Genomic DNA, 20,062 nt, shown 5'->3' on the forward strand with positions numbered 1-20,062 from the left:
TTCTTTTTGAACTCAGGGTAGAAATGAGGGTTGTTTTTGAATATCTTTTGAAGACCATTACTCCCTACCCTAACAACCATTAACTGCCAATAGCTACTTTGGGAGGAGTGGCATCTTGTAAGTCCCTCTACCATAGATAATGAAATATTGACAGGGTCAGTCTTATGCAGAAAATTCCAGCTTCTGCGAGTTCATAAGTTTAGCCACTATGTCATATCCAGAACCCAGGATTCCACACCACTCCGCCCCATCCTCTGTCTTTTAAATTCTTTCCTCTTCTTCTGTAAGATTGATTTCCCGTGAGGAATCTTCTCTTTTTGTCCTTTTTATATCCATACAGGTTGACTCTATGTACTTTTCATTGTGTTTTCTTACTTTATTGAACTGGGTAAAAACTCCAAGAACAAGTTCAAATATTAAGAACATACATTTTGCTTATTTATTTCTGGTTTCAGTTTTTTACTACTAAATGATGTGGGTTTTTTGACATTAGGATAATTCTACATTATGAAATGAATTTTCTGAAAGAGAATGCATATAATAGGTGCTGCATTTTTATCTTAAGTAGTTCAAAGTGGGGCCATTTTTGTCTGGATTTTTTTTGTGTGTGAAAATTTAATTGCAAAAAATGTTCTATATTTTTTTATAGAGAGATGTCTGAGTTGTCTATCTCTTCTTTAGTGTCAAAAATCACTGGACTAAAATTGTTCATTCTATTCCTTTATTTATTTTAAAAATTCTTAGGCTCTGAAATACCTACTAACATCCTAGCTTAAAAACACAGTACACTGTACAGTTTCCATTGGTTGTCCTTGTGATCCCATGGCTAACTGGGAATTGTGACCACTGCCACTGTCCAGCACTGACAAATGGTTCCATCCACTTGTCACTAGCCTAGGAAAACTCTTTGTTTCTTGAGGTAGGGTTTCACTCTAGCCCAGGATGACCTGGAATTCACTATGTAGTCTCAGGATGGCCTTGAACTCATGGCGATCCTCTTACCTCTGCCTCCTGAGTGCTGGGATTAAAGGCATGCACCACTATGCCTGGCAGAAAACTGTTTTTGAGCTAGGATATTAGTAGGTTATGTGTACTAAATGCAATTTCAACTTATGATACTTTCAGCTTACAAAATGATTATTAAAAGACATTTGTTAGTTATTCCATTGTCTTATTTTTTTAAAGAAATGTTATCCTTCAGCATCTTATCATTCTGTACATAACATCTTTTCTCTCTATTTTTATGATCTTATTTACATTTTTTAAAATATTTTTTGTTCATTTTTTATTTATTTATTTGAGAGTGACAGACAGAGAGAAAGACAGATAGAGGGAGACAGAGAGAGAATGGGCGCACCAGGGCTTCCAGCCACTGCAAACGAACTCCAGATGCGTGCGCCCCCTTGTGCATCTGGCTAACGTGGAACCTGGGGAACTGAGCCTCGAACCGGGGTCCTTAGGCTTCACAGGCAAGCGCTTAACTGCTAAGCCATCTCTCCAGCCCTTTATTTACATTTTTGACAACCTCATTATGTGTAGTTTTGGTGTAATTTTCTTTATGATTTTATTTTTGGTTGTTTTTCGAGGTAGGGTCTCACCCTAGCCCAGGCTGACCTGGAATTCACTATGGAGTCTCAGGATGGCCTCGAACTCACAGCAATCCTCTTACCTCTGCCTCCTGAGGGCTAGGATTAAAGGCGTGTGCCACCATGCCCGGCTTCTTTATGATTTTTGTGCTTCGTTCCAATTCAGGGTCTTGGATATATGGATAATATTTTTCATGAAGTTTTTGAAGATTTTGAGCATGGTTTTTCCAGTTATGCATATATTAGGTCCTTGAAATTATCCCAGTAGTGTGCTGATTCCATTTATTTAAAATCATTTTTATGTTTCTTTGCCAGTGATTTTGAGTGGCAAGGATTCTTACTTTTATCTTGTTGGGAGACAAATACTTTTGTAACCTTACAAATTTCTTGAACATTTATTCTGGTCCATCATTAAATTATTTATAAATACTTTGGAGTTCTGTTTTTAAGATATATTAAAATGAGATTACATTTGTTGTAGGGATGGTTATACCTCACTGCTAAGGCAGAACACTTCTAGTAGTCGACTTAGAATGGGTGTATCAGGAGGTAACAACATTGTCAAGGAGCATTTCCATTTTAATGATATATCATGTCTTAACAGTTGCCTAGTTCCTGATAAGTAACCAGCTGTCAGTCTTCATTCTGAATCATGAACTTACCAGTATACTGATGGGAAAGGCCCTGTTCTCAATACTGGACAAAACTTAGACACTTTCCATCCTGTTATTTCAAGTGATTCTTTCACTGGCTTTACTTAGTTTCCTCACACATGGCTGACAATTGTTCGGAAGAGTATTTGAGGGGACTCTGTCAATCACCCGAAGTTTTTTTTTAAATTATTTAATTTAATTTATTTATTTGAGAGTGACAGACAGAGAGAGAAAGAGGCAGATAGAGATAGAGAGAGAGAGAGAGAGAATGGGCGAACCAGGGCCCCTAGCCACTACAAACGAACCCCGGACACGTGTGCCCCCTCGTGCATCTGTCTAACGTGGGTCCTTGGGAATCGAGCCTCGAACTGGGGTCCTTAGGCTTCACAGGCAAGTGCTTAACCACTAAGCCATCTCTCCAGCCCCTCCCAAAGTTTTGACTCTGTGCAGGCCTCTCATTCAAATGCTCTTTCAGATGAACTCCAGCCACTTTGATTTCTTTAGGATCTCAGCTTCATAAACACAATGGCTCTACCTGAGTCCATCTGCCTTGTGCCACGACTTAGTAGACCTAAGGCAATACATTGGAGCAACCATGGAGCTCACCTTACTTGGTCCTATCTTCAGATATCACTACTTTTTGCCTGGTGTAGTAGACACCTTCAGGTTGATGGGATGAACCTTCAGAGTACACACAATTAGAGGAGGAAGGGAATTTATTTATAGTTTACAGATCCAGAGGAAGTTCCATAATGGCAGTTGGTCCCCCTTTAACAGATCCAAGCAGAGAGAAAAAAAAAAAAAATCCACCTCTAGAACTATAAACAAGCACACTTCAGGAACTCAGGCAGAACTCAGGTATGTTGTATACCTTAGATTGGAATTCAGATCCACCTTATGTCTGGACCCCTGGATCCACCCATAGTGACACCTCCTCCAGCCAGGTGGCTACAGATCTAAATAATCACCTTAATAAATTCCTGCATCTACTGGGGGGACACCCATCCAAACTACCACACCTAGTGTACTCTGTCCTCAATAATGCTACTTCATAGATTTTTGTCCATTTTAGTTGTTTTTTCAGATTAGGTGGTAAGCCTATTATTACTTTTGTGTTGGTCAGCTTTCCATTAATGAAACATATACCTGGGCTAACCAAGTTAGAAAGAGGCATGATTCACTTTGACTCCTTGTCTTAGAGGTTCTAGTCTATGGTTGCTTGGACCTGATGCCTTTGGCCATGGAATAAAGTAGCATATTGTGGTACGGAGTGTGGTGGAACACAAAAGACTTACCTCAGGACAACTGAGATGCTAACCTACTCCAGGGACTGGAGACTTTTTGTAACAAACTATGGATTCTGAGAGAAGCATTATATACTCCCAGAGGAAGATATTGCTCAAACTAGAGCTCTTTCTCTTGTTTTCTTTTATTCTGGGGCTTTTCTCACAACATTTCTGGCTATTTCTCCCCAGCAGCTCATGTAGTGCTTTCTAGTACTAGAAGGGCTAACCACACGGGAACTGGCTTCCTTCCACATTCCAGCTGCATCTCTCAATGTTCTCTGTTAGCAGCATGTGGTGTCTTCAGCAATAGTGTCTTACCTTTTACCTCACATGGGTGATCAAGCACTTTGACAAGACTATCTTGTTTTGTGGACCTCATGGGTCTTTCCAATCAGTAGCTCGATGTGGGTTTAACTGATTTCTAGTACTGGGAGTTAGAAGACAGGTTAGGCTTCATCCTATCCTCTCCTCCTTACCAGACAATGCCCCCATACACCTAATGAGGGTTGTGTGTTTTACTCAACTATCCAGGAGGAAGGTTTCTATGGTACAGAATCATTTTGGATTTAGTTTTGTATGTACCTCCCCCATCCTTCCATTCCCCTTCCACCAAACCCTTCCATCTCTGTTATCTGACCCTTGAGTTCCCTGCCCTGTATGCCTGTAGATCAAGCGGTTACAAGTTAGGAACCATGGGTCCGGGAGAACACGCAGTATCTATTTGTCTTTCTGTGCTAGTTTAGGTTCATTTAGTTTGATCCATTCCAAGGTCTGTCCATTTTCCTACAAAATTTTCATTATATCGTTTTTCCTTAGTGCTGAATAGAATTCGATTGTGTATATGCACCACATCTCCATTATCCATTCATCAGATGATGGGCATCTGATTTGATTCCAGTTCTTAGCTATTGTGAATTGAGCAGCTATAAACATGGTTGTGCAAACATCTCTACAGTGAAGTGTGGAGCCTTTATGGTAGATGTCCAGTACAGAAATAGTTGGATCAGTTGGTAGCTCTATTTTAATCTTTTCCAGGAGTCTCCATGTTGATTTCCATAGTGGTTGTATAAGTTTATACTCCCGCCAGCAATGAATGAGGTTTCTCTTTCCTCACATCCGTGGCAATGCTTATTATCATTTGATTTTTTAATGTTTGCCATCCTGATTGGAGTAAGGTGGAATCTTATAGTTTTAATTTGCATTTTCCTGATGGTTAAGGATGTTGAACAGTTTACTAAGTATTAGCCATTTGTATTTCTTTGAGAATTTCCTACTCAGTTCTCTGCCCCAGTTTTTGAATGGATTGATTTTTTTTTTTTTATTGCTTAGTTTTTTGAGTTATTTGTAGATTTTAGATATTAGGCCTCTCTCAGTGGTATAGCTTGTGAAGATTTTCTCTCATTCTGTGGGCAGACTGTTTGCTCTGTTTATTGTATGCTTGTCTGTAGGAAAGGTTTTCAGCTTCATGAGATCCCACACGTTGTGTTATTTTTTAATTTCCTGGACTATTGGAGTATTGTTCAGGAAGTCTTTCCCCACTCCTATGTCATGTAGAATATAAACCCTCCATGCTTAGCCTCTTTAGCATTTTAATTATAAATTGTGCTGTATTTTGTCAAAGCCTTCTCTGTATCTCTTGAAAGGATCATGTGGTTCTGTGTTTAAGTTTATTTATGTAGTATATTAATTGATTTCCATATGTTGAACCATCCCTGCATCTCTGTGGTGAAGCCTACTTGATCAAGATGGATAATACTTTTGATGTGTTGCTAAATTTGGTTTGTAAGGACTTCGTTCAAGATTTTTGCATCTAAGTTTATCAGGGATATAGGTTAGCTTTCTTGTATCATTGTCTGGTTTTGGTTTGGGGGTGATGCTAGCTACACAGAAGGATTTGGGGACCATTCTGTATGTTCCGATTAAAAAAGAAGTGGTTTTAGTTTTTTGATGAAGGTTTGGCAGAATCCATCAGGTCCTGGACTTTTCCTCTTGGGGAGAGTTTGATTACATTTTCAGTGTCAGTGGATATATGAGGTTTGTTTAGGAGATTTATCTTCTCTGTATTTACTTTTGGCTGGTGGTATTCATCCATTAGGACTGTCTAGGAATTCATCCATTTCTTCCAGGATATCCAATTTTGTAGAGTAGAGGTTTTGGAAATATGTCCTGATGATTCTTCCACTTTCACTCATGTCTGTTGTGACTTTTCCCTTTCCATTTCTAATTTTGTTAATTAGAGACTTCTCTTTTGTTGCATTAGCACATTGGCCAATGGTTTATCAGTCTTGCTTAGTATTTCAAAGACCAGCTCTTCATTTTGTCAATTTTCTCAATTGTTTTATTAGTTTCTAATTCATTAATTTATTCTTTGATCTTAATTATTTCTTTCCATCTGTAACTCTTAAGGTTGGATTGTTCTTGTTTTTTTCCAGTACCTTTAGGGAGGGTGGTTAGATTATTAATTTGAGATCATTTTGTCTTTGTCATGAAAGCATTTAATGTTATAAAATTTACCCTTAGGATTGCCTTCATTGTGTCCCATAAGTTTTGGTATGTTGTGGTTTTGCTATCATACTATTCTAGAAAATTTGTAATTTCCTTTTTGATTTCTTCCATGACCCCAACATTGTTTAATAGCATGTTGTGCAATCTCCAGGACCTGGTGTCTTTCCTGTTGTTTGTCTTGTTACTAATTTCTAGCTGTAATGTATTATGGTCAGATATGTTGCAGGAATTTATGTCAATTTTCCTGAATTTATGCTTTATGACCTAATATTTGATCTATTTTAGAGAATGTTCCATGGGTTTATAAGAAGAATGTGTAGTCTATAGAATTGGGGTAGAATTTTCTGTAGATGTCTGTTAGGTCTAATGGATCTATGATGTTCAGATCTATTATTTCATTGTTAACTTTTTGCTTGGATGATCTGTCTATTCATGGTAGTGGGGTATTGAAGTCCCCTATTATGATGGGATTGGTATTTATTTCTTATTTGTTGTCACATAGGATTTGCTTTATAAAATCTGGTACATCTGTGTTTGGTGTATTAATAAATCAGGGTTCTCTAGGGGAACAGAACTGTTAGAATGAATTATTTTAAAAAGGGGATTTATTGGATCAGCTTACAGTAGTCCAATAGCAGTTGCAGGCCCGAGAATCACCAAACCTGGTAGCTGCTCAGTCCACATGGCCAGATGCCTCAGCAGTCCCCACCCAGCACTGTAGATGGTGCCGGAAAGCCTGGAGGCTTTCTGAGGAGCTTCTGGGTTTTATCCACTTAGGTCTTCAGTTGATGCTGGCCTTTAGTCTGCACTGGTCTTCAATCCACGCTAGAAGGTAGCAAGCAGCTCCGGCAGCCAAGAGGAAGGAAGGGAGGAAGGAAGGGTTTTTTTTTTTTTTTACCCAGAGCTTCCTTATATCAAGTCCCCCTCTGAGCGGGGCCACCCACACTGGGGGAAGGGCTCACCCTGGGGGAAAGACTTCTTCCTTTAGTTGAGCCTTCCTAAAAGCAACCTGTGGATTACTAAACAGATCAAGTTGACAACACCTTAACTATCACAGGTGTATATAGATTTAAGATTGCAATGTCCTCTGTTGGTGCATTCCCTTGATGAATAAAAGGTAGCTTTTTTTGTCCTTTTTGATTTGAAATCTATTTTGTCATATATATATATGTCACCACACTCACTCTTTTTTCTTATTTCCTTTTTCTATCCTTTCACCCTGTGGATGTGTCTATACTTAGTGGTGAGGCAGGTTTCTGGAAGGCAGCAGATGGAAGGGTTCATTTTTCTGATCCACCCTGTTAACATGTCTTTTGATGAGTGAGTTAAGACCATTAATATTTAAAGCTATAACTGTGAGGTTTGATGTAATCCCTGTTATTTTGAAGGCTTAATGGTGTTTGGTGCTTTCCTTCCATTCCCTTTCCTTTCTTTTCCTTTCCTTTCCATCTATTATAAGGGATCCTTCTCTTGGTACAATAGTTTGGGTTGGAAGCCATAGTTTTTAGACTTTGACGTACTCTATTCCAAGCCGTTATGACTTTCAGGGTTTCCATTGAAAAAATCTGAGATAATTCTGATTGGATAGGCTTTGTATTTAATGAGTTGCTTCTCTCTTGTTGCTTTTAGCACTCGCTTTTTGTTTTCATTGTTTAGAGTTTTAACTATGATGTGTCTTGGAGAGTTTCTTCGTTGATCCAGTCCATTTGGTATTCTGTGAGTTTCTTATATCTAGATGGGTCTGTCTTTTGAGAGGGTGGAAAGTTTTCTTTAATAATTTTGGTGACTATGTTCTCCATGCCTTTGGCCTGAATTTCTTCCTTTTCTGTATACCCATGATCTGGATGTTTGGTTGTCTTGTAGTATCCCATAATTCACTCATATTCTGTTCGCATTACTTGAATGTCTCAAAGTTTTGGGACACCTGAAAACTTCTGTCTTGTCTTTCAGATTTTAGGTTCTGTCTTTCACATGGTGAAATCTGTTAGTAAGCATTTCTAGAGAGGCTTTTACAAGCTCTATTTGATTTGTGTTTTCTGTTGCATTTTTCTGTATTGTATCCATCCCTTTGTTGAGTTCCAATTTCAGGTCATGGTTTGATTTTCTTGATGTTTCTTGGAATTCATTCTTTCTTTTGCTAATGTCTTCATTAAGCTTAATCAGCTTGCTATTAAGATCTTCTATTTGTTGGCTCACCTTCAATTCATTTATCTCTCTTTTGAGGTCTCTCTGTTTTTCCTCAATTAAACTAAACCTAGTGATGAAAGCTGTGTGCTATAAGAGATGATTTCATTGCATCTCATTTATGTGATTTTTGTTTTTTTTCTTGCAAAAGACCCCCAACTGGACTCATGTTACAAAAGTAGTAAGTGACACATTACTATAGAAAAACACACAGTTTAGCTTATAACTCACCCTTGAAAATCAGAAGTCACATGAAAGGCAATACAGACTCTTGTTTGAAATCAAAGGTGTACATTATGAACTGAATCATTGTTTTCTTCTTTACTGAGGTGTGACACACATGTTTTTCTGTTGCTAACTGTCTACCAGAGCTGACGGGTGATAGCAGTACTATCTGTCCAACAGAGCTGAGCCTGTCAATGGAGCACTATCTTGGCAGTGGAGATTCTGACAGGATTAAGAATTTGCAAAGCTCCTACTAACCCTGCAGAAAACTTAGCACACTGGCTTATCCAGGAAGGATTTTAAGCAAACATGCAGAGACACAACATGCTATAATAACAATATAGCTTTTGGGTTATTTCCAGCGTTACAGCCAGTTTTCACTGGTTCCTGGGAAGAGAGGCATAGCAACGTAGAAAGCATTTTTGCTGTCACAGCACTAGCAGCTAATAAGCACACAGCATATAGTACTTTGATCTTTGAGTGTAATTGCAGAAGGTCCAAGATCATATCCACTAAGTTAGCCTGAGTTTTCACCTATAAAAATATTTTTTTTTGGAAAATAATGCTTAAAATAGACATCTAGAAACAGTGGGATCCATGAAGACTAGCAGAACACAGGATTGTAAGGCCTGCAAATGTAACAATGGGAATTCATTTCCACAAGCAGCTTTTAGGCAGAAGACATCTCTCGGTTTATTCCTATGGCTAAGCCAAGCTGTGATCATAGGAGGTTCAGAAATCAGGACAGGAAGTTGATTCCAGGGACACCCCAGATAAATACTCTCAGACAAAAATCATATGGAGGCCGAGGCCTGAAACCAACCCATATACACAAGAGCTGTGGTGCGGGCAGAGTCATGCAAAACAGCAAAGGGCCCATGTCGGTGGGTTATCCAGGTCGACACATCAGCATGTTCGCTGGCGTAGGGCACCCAGCTGAAATGTCCAACACGGGCCTGCTCAGAGGAGTCTGACTCAGAAACCGTGGGAGAGGTGCCTGCACAGGGAGCTGAGATGACTGAATATGAGGTGTTTCAGGAGAAAAGGGTAAGAAGGGTCAGCCATGGTGTTGGGTGACCCATCAATACTTCATGTGAAGGAAGGGTTATGGCACAGTTGGTCTTTCCAAGATACATCTTTTACTGTCATGAGCCCGTGTCTTTGATCCTGCTGGCATGGTGACATCAGAATGACCCCCCCCCCCCCGTTGTCTGGAGGTGACCCCTAGAGTGGCAGCTTGTTCTGAGAAGCGGCTGTAGAAGAAGACTTGCATGAGGTACCAGGCCACTGCCTAAATCCAGCCTGTGGCCTTCCTTTTCTGCTCTGTAACCCAGAAACATTTCCTTAAAAGCCAGAAAGTTTGAGAATGTGAGCAGCATGCCAAATACGTCACCAGCCACTTCACCTTTATGGTGCTGCAGTGACGTGGTGAAGGCTGCCGTGTTGAATCCGGGGATCTCTCTAGCAGGTGCTCTCCCAGAGCAGCTCTAATGCACTCATTCACGATGTGTGTGTAGGTGAGTTTATTCTCTTCTGTGTCTTCAAACTCCTCATCGTACATGTCTGTGAAATTTCTCTGTGGTAACCGGACCTCATCATCCATGATAATGTCCTCTGACATCCATGATAATGTCCTTTAAAGATCCACCCACAACATCAAATTCTGCCTCAGAGGCAGAGGAGAAGGACAGCCGAAGCTCTCTTCCTTTAGGGCATCCCTGGCCGTGACATCGCATTCGCCTGAGCCTGGCAGCACGGTGTCATCTCTTACCAGGCCAGTTGCCTGGGCTCTGCAGGTGCTCTGTTTGCTCTCTGAGCTTCCTACCGCATTGAGGGCGCAGAGAAAGGAGACCTCGCCAGTTCCCAGCCCAGCTCTGCCAATGCCGATACAAGAGGCTCTGCCTCTGGCTCCTGGTTAGGGCACCACACAGACGGGCCACTGGGCATGTGCTGCTGCCACGGGTAGGACCGACTGTTGGGTTTTTGATGATTTGCTTCCAGTTCAATACTTTGCTTGGTCAGTGTCACAGAGCTGATTGTATTTTCTCCTCTCTGCTTTCATTGGAGACTTCCATTGTGGGACTAGGCAATCTTGGTGGAGAGGTAGGCGCACGCGCGCGCATGTGTGAGCGTGTGTGTGTGTGCGCACACGCACGTTGGGGTTTCATAATAAGTCTTCTTTATTTTTTTTCAGAGCAGGGTTTTGCCCTTGTAGGGTCTTCAGTGAGTGGTTCTATTTTGGGTCTTAACGAGCTTGGAGTGTGATAGCTTTGTGTCCACAGACGCACAGCGTGTGGCGGTTGCCAGTGCCCCTGCAGCGCTGGGCTGGTGGCTGATATGCGTACTGTGGTTGGGGGTCCAGATTCTCTTCAGCCTGCGACCACAGCCAAGCCTTGCCTGTGGGGCTCAGGGCATCAGCACTTGCCCCTGCTCCCCCATTGGAGCCCAGCTAAGCACGCTGTGGAGGACGCACTGGTACCCTCTGGCTGGTGGTTGCCAGAGAGTCCCATGCTCCCCATCCGGGGCAAGAGCAATGACCCGAATGGGCGCCAGTAGGCAGGGGCTGGTGGTGGGAGGGGCCAGAGAAGTGAGGAGGGGGGCGGGGCACAGAGGTGGGGGTGTGCTGGGATCCGCAAACCAGGCCCAGTCAGGTTGGAGGAGGTGGCCAGCGTTGGCATAGGTGTGTGGAGGCAGCCAGCAGCATGGCTTGGGGTGGTCAAAGGAGGTCTTTGAAGCTGGAAAAATCCATTTAGGCTGGCTGTGTGCGGACTCTCAGGGGCCAGCGACATGAGGTGGGGACCCTGCCTGGTGGCACATGGAGCAGTGAGGATCCACAGAGGTTGGGGGGAGTGTGGGCCCTGGCTCCAGCACAGTTGGGATCTGCAGAAACAGGCGCACGGGTTGGGGCCATCCAGTGGGTTGACCCTCTATCTAATTGCAGGAGGAATGGGGAAAGTGCATTCAGACCGCTCTGTCCACCTGGAGTCAGGTGGCCCGCTAGATTGTCTCAGACCACCCAAGCTTGAGGGGCTGGCAAAGTTCCTGGGGTTGCATCCTAGCTGTGCCAGAGAGTAAAGGAATCAGCACCCCTGTGCCCACCCAGTGGAGGTCCCCTATGAGATGTTCTAGTATTGGACCCTCACAGTTTTTGGCTAATATCACCCTTTGGAGCTGTAGCATGGTTATGAGTCAGCCATGTTGACTGAAAATTCTATTTATTTCAATTACTCTTTCTTTCTTTCTTTCTTTCTTTCTTTCTTTCTTTCTTTCTTTCTTTCCTTCCTTCCTTCCTTCCTTCCTTCCTTCCTTCCTTCCTTCCTTCCTTCCTTCCTTCTTTGTTTCTTTCTTTCTTTCTTTCTTTCTTTTTTTTTTTTTTTAGGGAGTGTCTCACTCTAGCCAAGGTTGACCTGGAACTCACTCTGTAGTTCCAGGCCGGCCTCAACTCACAGTGATTCTCCTACCTCAGCCTCTCGAGCGCTGTTTTCATCACCACATCTAGCTTCTCTTATTTTTCTTAATTATACTTTTAATTAGTTAACAAAGAATTGGCTTTTCCTGTAACTCTTTCATAATAATCTTCATTGTCAACTTTGACTAGACTTAGAATCATGTAGGAACCACGCCTCTGTGTGTGGCTATGAAGGAACTTCCAGACAGTCTGAAGAAGGAAAATTTGTCCTGAATGGAGGCAGCACTACCCCATGGGCTAGGATCCTAAAATAAACAGAAAGGGGAAAAGGAGAAAGTAAGTGGAGCATCTGCATGCGTTATTCTGCTTTCCAACTGCTGACACCATGCGACCTCATGCTTGTTAGGCCATTCCTTCCCTTCTCTGATGCACTCTATCCCCTCAAACTCAGCCCAAAGAAACCCTTCTTTTCTTAAGTTGTTTTCTGTTGCAGCAACAAGAAAAGTAACTACTACTGTCATCATGTCTCTAGTTTGTTCTAACCTGTAACAGTTTCCCTTAGTCTTTCTGTGTTTTACAGATACTTGGAAGCATTCTGCTCAGTTATGTTGGTAGAAGGCTCTTCATTTTGCCTTGTCTAGTGTTTTCTCAGAATTAATAATTAGGGGGCTGTTAGAGATGGCTTAGCAGCTAATATACTTTTGTGCAAAGTTAAAGGACCTAGGTTTAATTCTCCAGGACCCACATAAGACAGATGCACATATGTCTGGAGTTCGTTGCAGTGGCTGAAGACCCTGGTGTGCCCATTCTCTCTATATCTGCCTCTCTCTCTCTCAAACAAGTAAAATAAAAAAAGAAAGAATTAGGGACTTGGAGAGAAATACTACAGAATTTTCCTTTTTGTATATCATATCAGTATCAATAGGGTATCAACACAGCTTATTTCTGGTTACATTCATTTTGATCACTTGGTGAGGCATTCTTTTCCAGACTCCTTTTTTTTTTTTTAAATTTCTCATAGTCTATATGCTGGAAATGAACCATTATGTCCAATCACTACTCTGGAAAATGGAATAAAACACTACCCCCTAGAGTCAGGAGTATGAAAGAATTTGTGGATATATATTAAAACCCCCAATACTTAGTAAATGGCATGGGGATATATCTGAAGACTATATAAATATGTTGGTTAAGGTTTCACCTCTGTTTGCCACTCATCAATAGATATTGTCTGTTATAACTATTGCAGTTGTATTCTGGTGGTCATTTTTCTATTTCTTTGACTTCTTCTATATTTCATGATTGGAATTTTCTGTTAAAAAGCTTTGTTCTGGGGTTGGAGAGATGGCTTAGTGGTTAACATGCTTGTCTGCAAAGCCAAAGGACCCAGGCTTGACTCTCCAGGACCCACATAAGCCAGTTGCAGAAAGTGATGCATGTGTCTGGAGTTTATATGCAGTGTCTGGAGGCCCTGGCACCCCCCTCTCTCAAATAAATAAATAAATAAAGTACTTTTAAAGTTTTATTCCATTTATTTATTTATTAAGTCCATTTTGTATTAGTATCAACTTATGGTTATATGTTTTATGCGTTGGCTTTTAATCTGATGCAGCATTGCTATTTTATGCCCATTTTGGCTATGGAGAGGTTTTTCCTCCTAACCCTGTGACTTTTCTTGGCATTGGGTGATTTCTGAGTTCATTATACAACCTTTTAGATATGCCCATACTTTATTTAGGATATTTTAGACCCTTTATACAGTAGACCTTGTGACTCATTCAGTATTTCGTATATCTCTAAAATAGCTTGACCATGAGAGGTTGGGTCTTGTAAATACATGATGCTCAGGACATTTTTGCTGCACAAACTTTAATTGCATACATCAGTGAACATATAGCCCATTATTTTCTTTGCACTCCAGATCCCAAAGGCTGATTTGCTCGCTTCCATCCCAACAACTAAGATAAAACAGGTATTTCCCTATCACTGTTGCATGTTGACACAAAGCTCTGAAGTCAAGTGATCTTCAGTGCACTTTTGGCAAGTGTGTGTGGTAATAGAATTTGAATACAAGTGAGAAAATGAGGCTTTATTGTGACAAACACAATGGCCAAACACTCTGTCCCATGCATACCTGTTATTGGGAATAATGGATAACTTTTTTTTGGTAATGTGGCATGTGTGGGAGAGGGGGAGGTGGCACAGCACCCCATATTCCCACCCATGGCAGTGGTGGTCACTGAGGGTGGCTGGAGCTGAACATTAGATGACCCACTCCATTGCTCTTCTGCCTGTTCTTTACTGACCTGTGCAGTGTCTTTATTGATTCTGGAGCTTGTGGGATTCCAGTGATTCTTAGACCTCTGTTCTCCTGCAGGACTAGGTTTCAGGCTCACATGGCCATGCCCAACTCTTTATGTGGGATCTGGGGATTCAAATTCTGTCAGTTTCTGGCCTCCTTAGGACCTCATCCTTGCTTAGGAAGCTCACTTAACTGCTAAGTCATTTCTCTAGCCATATAGATGGCTTTATATTTAGCCTAGAATTCTGAGTTTATTTTTCTTTCAGGGAAGACACAAAATCAGGCAGAAGAAAAGAAAGAAAGATGGGACTCAATGCTATACATAAAGCCTCCTTCCACTTGCCAGCTCCGCCTTACTACTTTATGTCAAGAGGTTTTATGGTGAGGCTTTTTCCAAATGGAATCATATGCAAGTTCATGGAGATAAGGACATATCCCAGATCATGGGAAGATGGTGGGAAAATGAAACATGTAGCCCATCAGAAAGCCTATTGGAACCATGTAACTGTGTGGGACGAGATTCTTTATGAAGTCCTTCCTTCACTAGCTTCCCTGAGTTAAACAGTGCCTTTGGCACACAGTAGACTTTGCTGGATGTGCTTGCTGGGTGTGTGTTTATGGAATAGGGGGAGGGAGAAGGGACAAGCAGGAAAATCTGGACTTGTGAATGACCCCATTCATTCTGGAGACATTGCCTCCTGCCTCACAACATTTCCAAATCCCTTTCCATTTCCTCCCTGGTCTGACATGGATGTGAAAGTGTAGCTTTCCAGCTTCCCCTTATGTGGGTTGTTTCCAGTCCCAAGTTTATTTAGGTACAGTCTTCATATGTATATGATGGGGTTTGAGTGCATTAAACCTCTCCTTACCAGCTGTCTTGTTCTGTAAGTGATAGAATTTGAACTCAAACAGAAAAGAAACAAGGTCTCTTGCACTCCTGGGGCAGCCACCTGCCTTCCACCTCCAGAGAAATTCTGCTCCATTTTGTTGCTCTTGGGTAAACTAGGGGCCTGGAAATGGTGGAACAGAATTTCAGAGTCATTTACCCGAACAGTTTATATTCTTTGGAGCTTTCCCAACCAACCCGTTATAACTTTTTCTGATCTCTTGTGACTCATAAATTTCAACTTATATGGGGGATGTGTGTCCACATTTCTTGGTTTGCTTTAACTTTCAACAGAGGAGTACTTATAGGCTGATGAGTTGCCCATTAAAGCACCATTATGAATGTTTTATATATGCATATGTATTTCTACCTATGCACACCCAGACATCTAAATTTGATTTTTAGCATTGGCCAAGCAGTGCAGCTGCACATATCATCAGCAGATAATCCTGAGACATTTATTTACTTAGTTAAAAGCCCTGCTTAGGGCAGCTAGCACTGTCATGTAGCTAATATTGTGGCCAAGAAGGCCATTATCATGAACTAATACACGAATTCAGGCATTCAACGAATACTGACCAAGCACCAGTTATGTTCCATCCCTCTTCTAAAATCCAAGGTTGAAGGTAACATGGCAAAGAATCTGCTCTTTAAAATTCATGCCATGGTATATTTGTAGAAATTTGGATGAAGTCTGGGGGAAGAGAGAAAACACTTGTGTTGGGTTCTTTGTATAATACCCTAAACTCCTTAAGTTCTCACAGGCATCCCTGATAATATTGATGCTCTGATGTCCCCTTGTGAAGACTTCTAGTTCTCCCACCTGCTCCCTTTCCAGGTAACTTTACATCTAACACAATTCACATGGATGAGATAGACGTGCAGTTGATTTTCATGCAGTGATGAGATAGGTGCCAGGGTCAAGATGCCAGGGGTCAGTAAAGAGGTAGAGTTCATTATCACGTAAGCAGTTATCTTCAAACTTTATGGTTCGTAAGGACTACCTGGGCGATTTGTTGAAGTGCTGATGCTTGGATATCATCCTCACAGACTCTGATGCAGAAGGTTCTGGGTGATAGAACCAGAGGTCTGGTTTGCCAAATGCTTCAACTATAGTTAGAGGGGGTCTTCAAGTTACTGACAGACAGGTGTGGGAGCAGCTAGACTCTTCTGATCTTATAGGTGACTCAGGAGTCTGGCGTGACCGCATTTATTTCTCGATGATAGTCTAGTACATGACATATTTTTAGTCAGATTTGCTTTAACAAATTTCACCACCATATAATACACTATTGTGAACTACATCATTAATGGCACTGGTCTTTGACAGAAAAGGCGAGGCTAACTCTAAACACAAGGACTGCTGTGAATAGTGGGAGAAGGACAAAGATCTCCTTCTCTGGGCTTAGTTGAGAGAACACGTGTCAATTCTGTTATGGATTTTCTCACAAGTCACTGCTCCATAGGGGCACCCATCAAGGTGACACTTATCAAGACTAGCTCAATGCTTCCTGCCTTTATTTTGCCTTAACCATCTTGTGCGCTATTCCTTTCTGAACCATTCTCTTCTAACCTGTATATTTCCTTTTTGAATTCTATTTCTCAGGAGCTTTCCCAGTGTTCCAGGCATAACATTACCTCTGCAAGTCATCTCGTGGAATTGTCAGGCCTTCTGTGCAGGCTGACCCACACTCCCAGGGTTATGTGGTTTATAAGTTCTGACTCAGTCTGCATACTCCAGCAGGAAGGGAATATTGAATTTGCTTCCTTTAAATCAAAATAAATACACTTTTTTTTTTTCTCAGCCCCTTTGCCTGTTGGGGGATCCATGCTGAAATCAATCTGTGTGCTCCAGACCTCAGGACCCCAGGACCCTATGAGCACCAGAGCTTTGGGAAGAGCATTCTGGTTAGAGAAAATGACCCATGCTGATGAAGGCTGCCTGACATGCATTCACAGAGGTGCCTCACAACATTGCAGAGCCTGGATCATGTGTGCATGGAGTAAATGTGCGTGTGCGTGCGTGTGTGTGTGTATGTGTGTATGTTACTGAGACTGCAAAGGCTTTTGAGAAGGCAGGACAGCCCTGCATATGATTTGTTTCACAGCATGCCCAAACAGTGCCACCAAGAAGGAGGGCATGAACTCTTACCTATAGTGGGAGCTAGGATCCATTTGAGTGGTTAAGGCTTTGTTTTGAAGTAGCCTGAGCTGGAAAGCCAGCTTTCCTGTTGTTTGTGAGGTAAGTCACTAAGAGAAGAAATATGAAGACCTTGGGCATTTGTTTGCAGTTTCAGAAGAGAGAAGTAATTTCTTTTTCAACTATTTCCTTGGGATAAAAAAAGATCATGACATTGAAAAGTTGTATATGCCAGAACTTAGATCATGTTATCCTATTTACTCCTCTAGAACACTTAGAGAAAAATAATAACCTTTAGCATTTATACTTGTACAGAAAGAAAGAGAATGAGAAAGAATAAGGAACTTGTCAAATATGAAAAAGTAATTAGGCCCAGGAAAGTGACGTGACTTACTGGTGCTGGGAGTCAACATATCTCTCGACACTAAGTCTGAGTCTTGTTTTCCACATCCTCAGGGGTCTGTCTGTCACCACTACAAACTTGACTGAAGTGTTGTTCCCCTATACCCTCTTCTTTTTTAAATTTTTTGTTTCATTTTTATTTATTTATTTGAGAGCTATAGACAGAGAGAAAGGGGGGGGAGGGAGGGAGGGAGGGAGGGAGGGAGGGAGGGAGGGAGGGAGGGAGAGAGAGAGAGAGAGAGAGAGAGAGAGAGAGAGAGAGAGAGGGAGAGAGAGAGAGAGAGAATGAGCACACCAGGGCCTCCAGCCACTGCAAATGAACTCCAGATGCATGCACCACCTTGTGTGTCTGGCTAACGTGGGTCCTGGGGAATCGGGCCTCGAACTAGGGTCCTTAGGCTTCACAGGCAGGCTATTAACTGTTAAGCCATCTCTCTAGCCCCTATACCCTCTTCTTTAGGGAGCATTACACATTTAGGTTACTATTCTATCTGCCCATTTATGATGACACCTGTAAAAGATCACTAGTATTTTGAAAGTCCAATCTTAGCAGAGGTGTAAGCTTTTCCATTTAAAGGTATTTTTGTATTTTTTTTGTTTGTTATTGCTTCTGAGTATGAGAGACATCAATTATCGGATAAGAGAAATCAACTTGTTTTTTTTTTTTTTTTTTTGCAGTTCCAAAGGATTTACATTTATATTTGGAACAATACATCCATTTGGATCAGTAGAAAGTAAAATAGAATTCCAAGTTAACATGCAGAAACCTCTGCAGTGCAGACATTATTGTCTCCATTTGGTAGAATCAATTGTTGAGTATGCAAATCCTTATAGACCTTGCTTGGTTCTCCTCCAGTGTCTTCTCTTGGAGTTGTACCTGATTTTGTTATGAGTTTGCATTGGGGAATGGGATGGTTTTGCTTTTGTTTCTTGGCAATGAATTGCTTGATTATGAAAATCTTGTGAGTAGACATGGTGAGATATCAGGCAACTGTAATGAACCACGATGGTGGAGGAAATCAGAAGAGCAAGAGGAAGCAACTTGTGAAATCTACATGGCCACAGACATTGAGTTCCAACCCCACCTATCCTTGACTCATCTTAATGATGTGAAATGTATAATTTATCATAAGAAGGCAAAACTTATCTTCATATACAAAGATGACCCTCAGGCTTTGATGAAAATGCTCATTTTTGAAGCCACTCATATGTGCTCATATATGCTCTGTCCTCTAAGTTTACCTGTGGTTGCATCAATCAGCCTTGATACATGCACAAGCTTATTTAACTTTAGGTTCTCAGAGGACAGGCATACTTGATCTTCCCTTCTTCCCTCTCCATCCTTTGTCTTAAGTACAGTTGTGACCCATGCAGCGTCCACCTTTCCAGCTGCAACTTCAGAACTGTTTCCTCTTTTTCTGTATCCAGGCAGGATAGAGAACAGCTGGCTTCCTCTCTGCATGTAATAATCCCTCTGAGATTTGAACACTGTTGTTCATTTCCTTACCTTTAGTGGGAGAAATTTTTGCTGAACATTTTGGAAGGCCTACCGGATACAGCTTTTAATAAAATATCCGTAATCTGGAATAAAGCCAGCAGATAGGAGATGACCTCTCTTTGAACAAAAGCACCATTAGGACCATAAAACTCAAAGGTGGAACCCATCTGGAAGGGTGTGTGATGGGGAAACAGCCACTTTTCATTTCATTTTTAATGAATAATGCTTTATTCCAATAGATATTGATAGAGCTATGAGTTAATGTCAAGAAATTATCAATGTTTATATTTATTTGGAAATAAAATAAGGGAAATGGTTTAAATATGAAGAAATCTTGAGAAGTTTCTTGTGAGAAGAACAAACATGTAGGAGCTGTCATGATTTATGTTCTTGTTATTGTAACTGCCAAATTGAGCCGTTTCACAATGATTTATTGAATACTCACTATGTTTCGGACATCAGTCCCAGACACCAGGCTGCAGTGAAAGAAGATGTCACCAAAATTACCATCACCTCAAATTAAATGTAAAATTTCTGATCAAGATAGAAATATTGTTGTAAAAAGTCCACTTAAAGGATGGAAGGGATGGAGAAAAGAAGGATTTGGGTGATGAATATACAAAAATAAAGACACAATGAAATTTGAAGAAAAATGGTTGAACTTGGAACAGATCATTCTCAGTGAACTCACCCAATCACAGAAAGACAATCATTGCATGGTCTCACTCATCTGTGGCTCCTAACCTGAATCTGCCCAAGATGCTCACATACCTAATAGGCATCTCAAGGACTGGACAATAGGGAAGGTGGGGCAGGAGGGGAGGGTAAGGGAGGTGTGGATGACAAAAAACTGGATGTAAATGGAAATAGTACCATAAAATCCTATATCCTGAAAGACAGACTAAAAGGTTGAACCTTCATCAGGTCCTTAGAGGTAACACCTGAATCAAAGGGCCCTGGAGAGGGTGTGATGATTAACCTTCATC

At 41.3% G+C, this 20,062-nt stretch overlaps 2 pseudogenes; both read right to left on the reverse strand.

Annotated features, from left to right (window-relative positions):
* Positions 1-9,663: 9,663 nt before the first annotated feature.
* Positions 9,664-10,150, reverse strand: LOC101612487 (annotated as a pseudogene).
* An 8,256-nt stretch (positions 10,151-18,406) lies between these two features.
* On the reverse strand, positions 18,407-18,552 carry LOC105944358 (annotated as a pseudogene).
* Positions 18,553-20,062: the final 1,510 nt, after the last annotated feature.

Source organism: Jaculus jaculus, chromosome 4 (assembly GCF_020740685.1).
Source record: "Jaculus jaculus isolate mJacJac1 chromosome 4, mJacJac1.mat.Y.cur, whole genome shotgun sequence".
NCBI lineage: Eukaryota > Metazoa > Chordata > Mammalia > Rodentia > Dipodidae > Jaculus > Jaculus jaculus.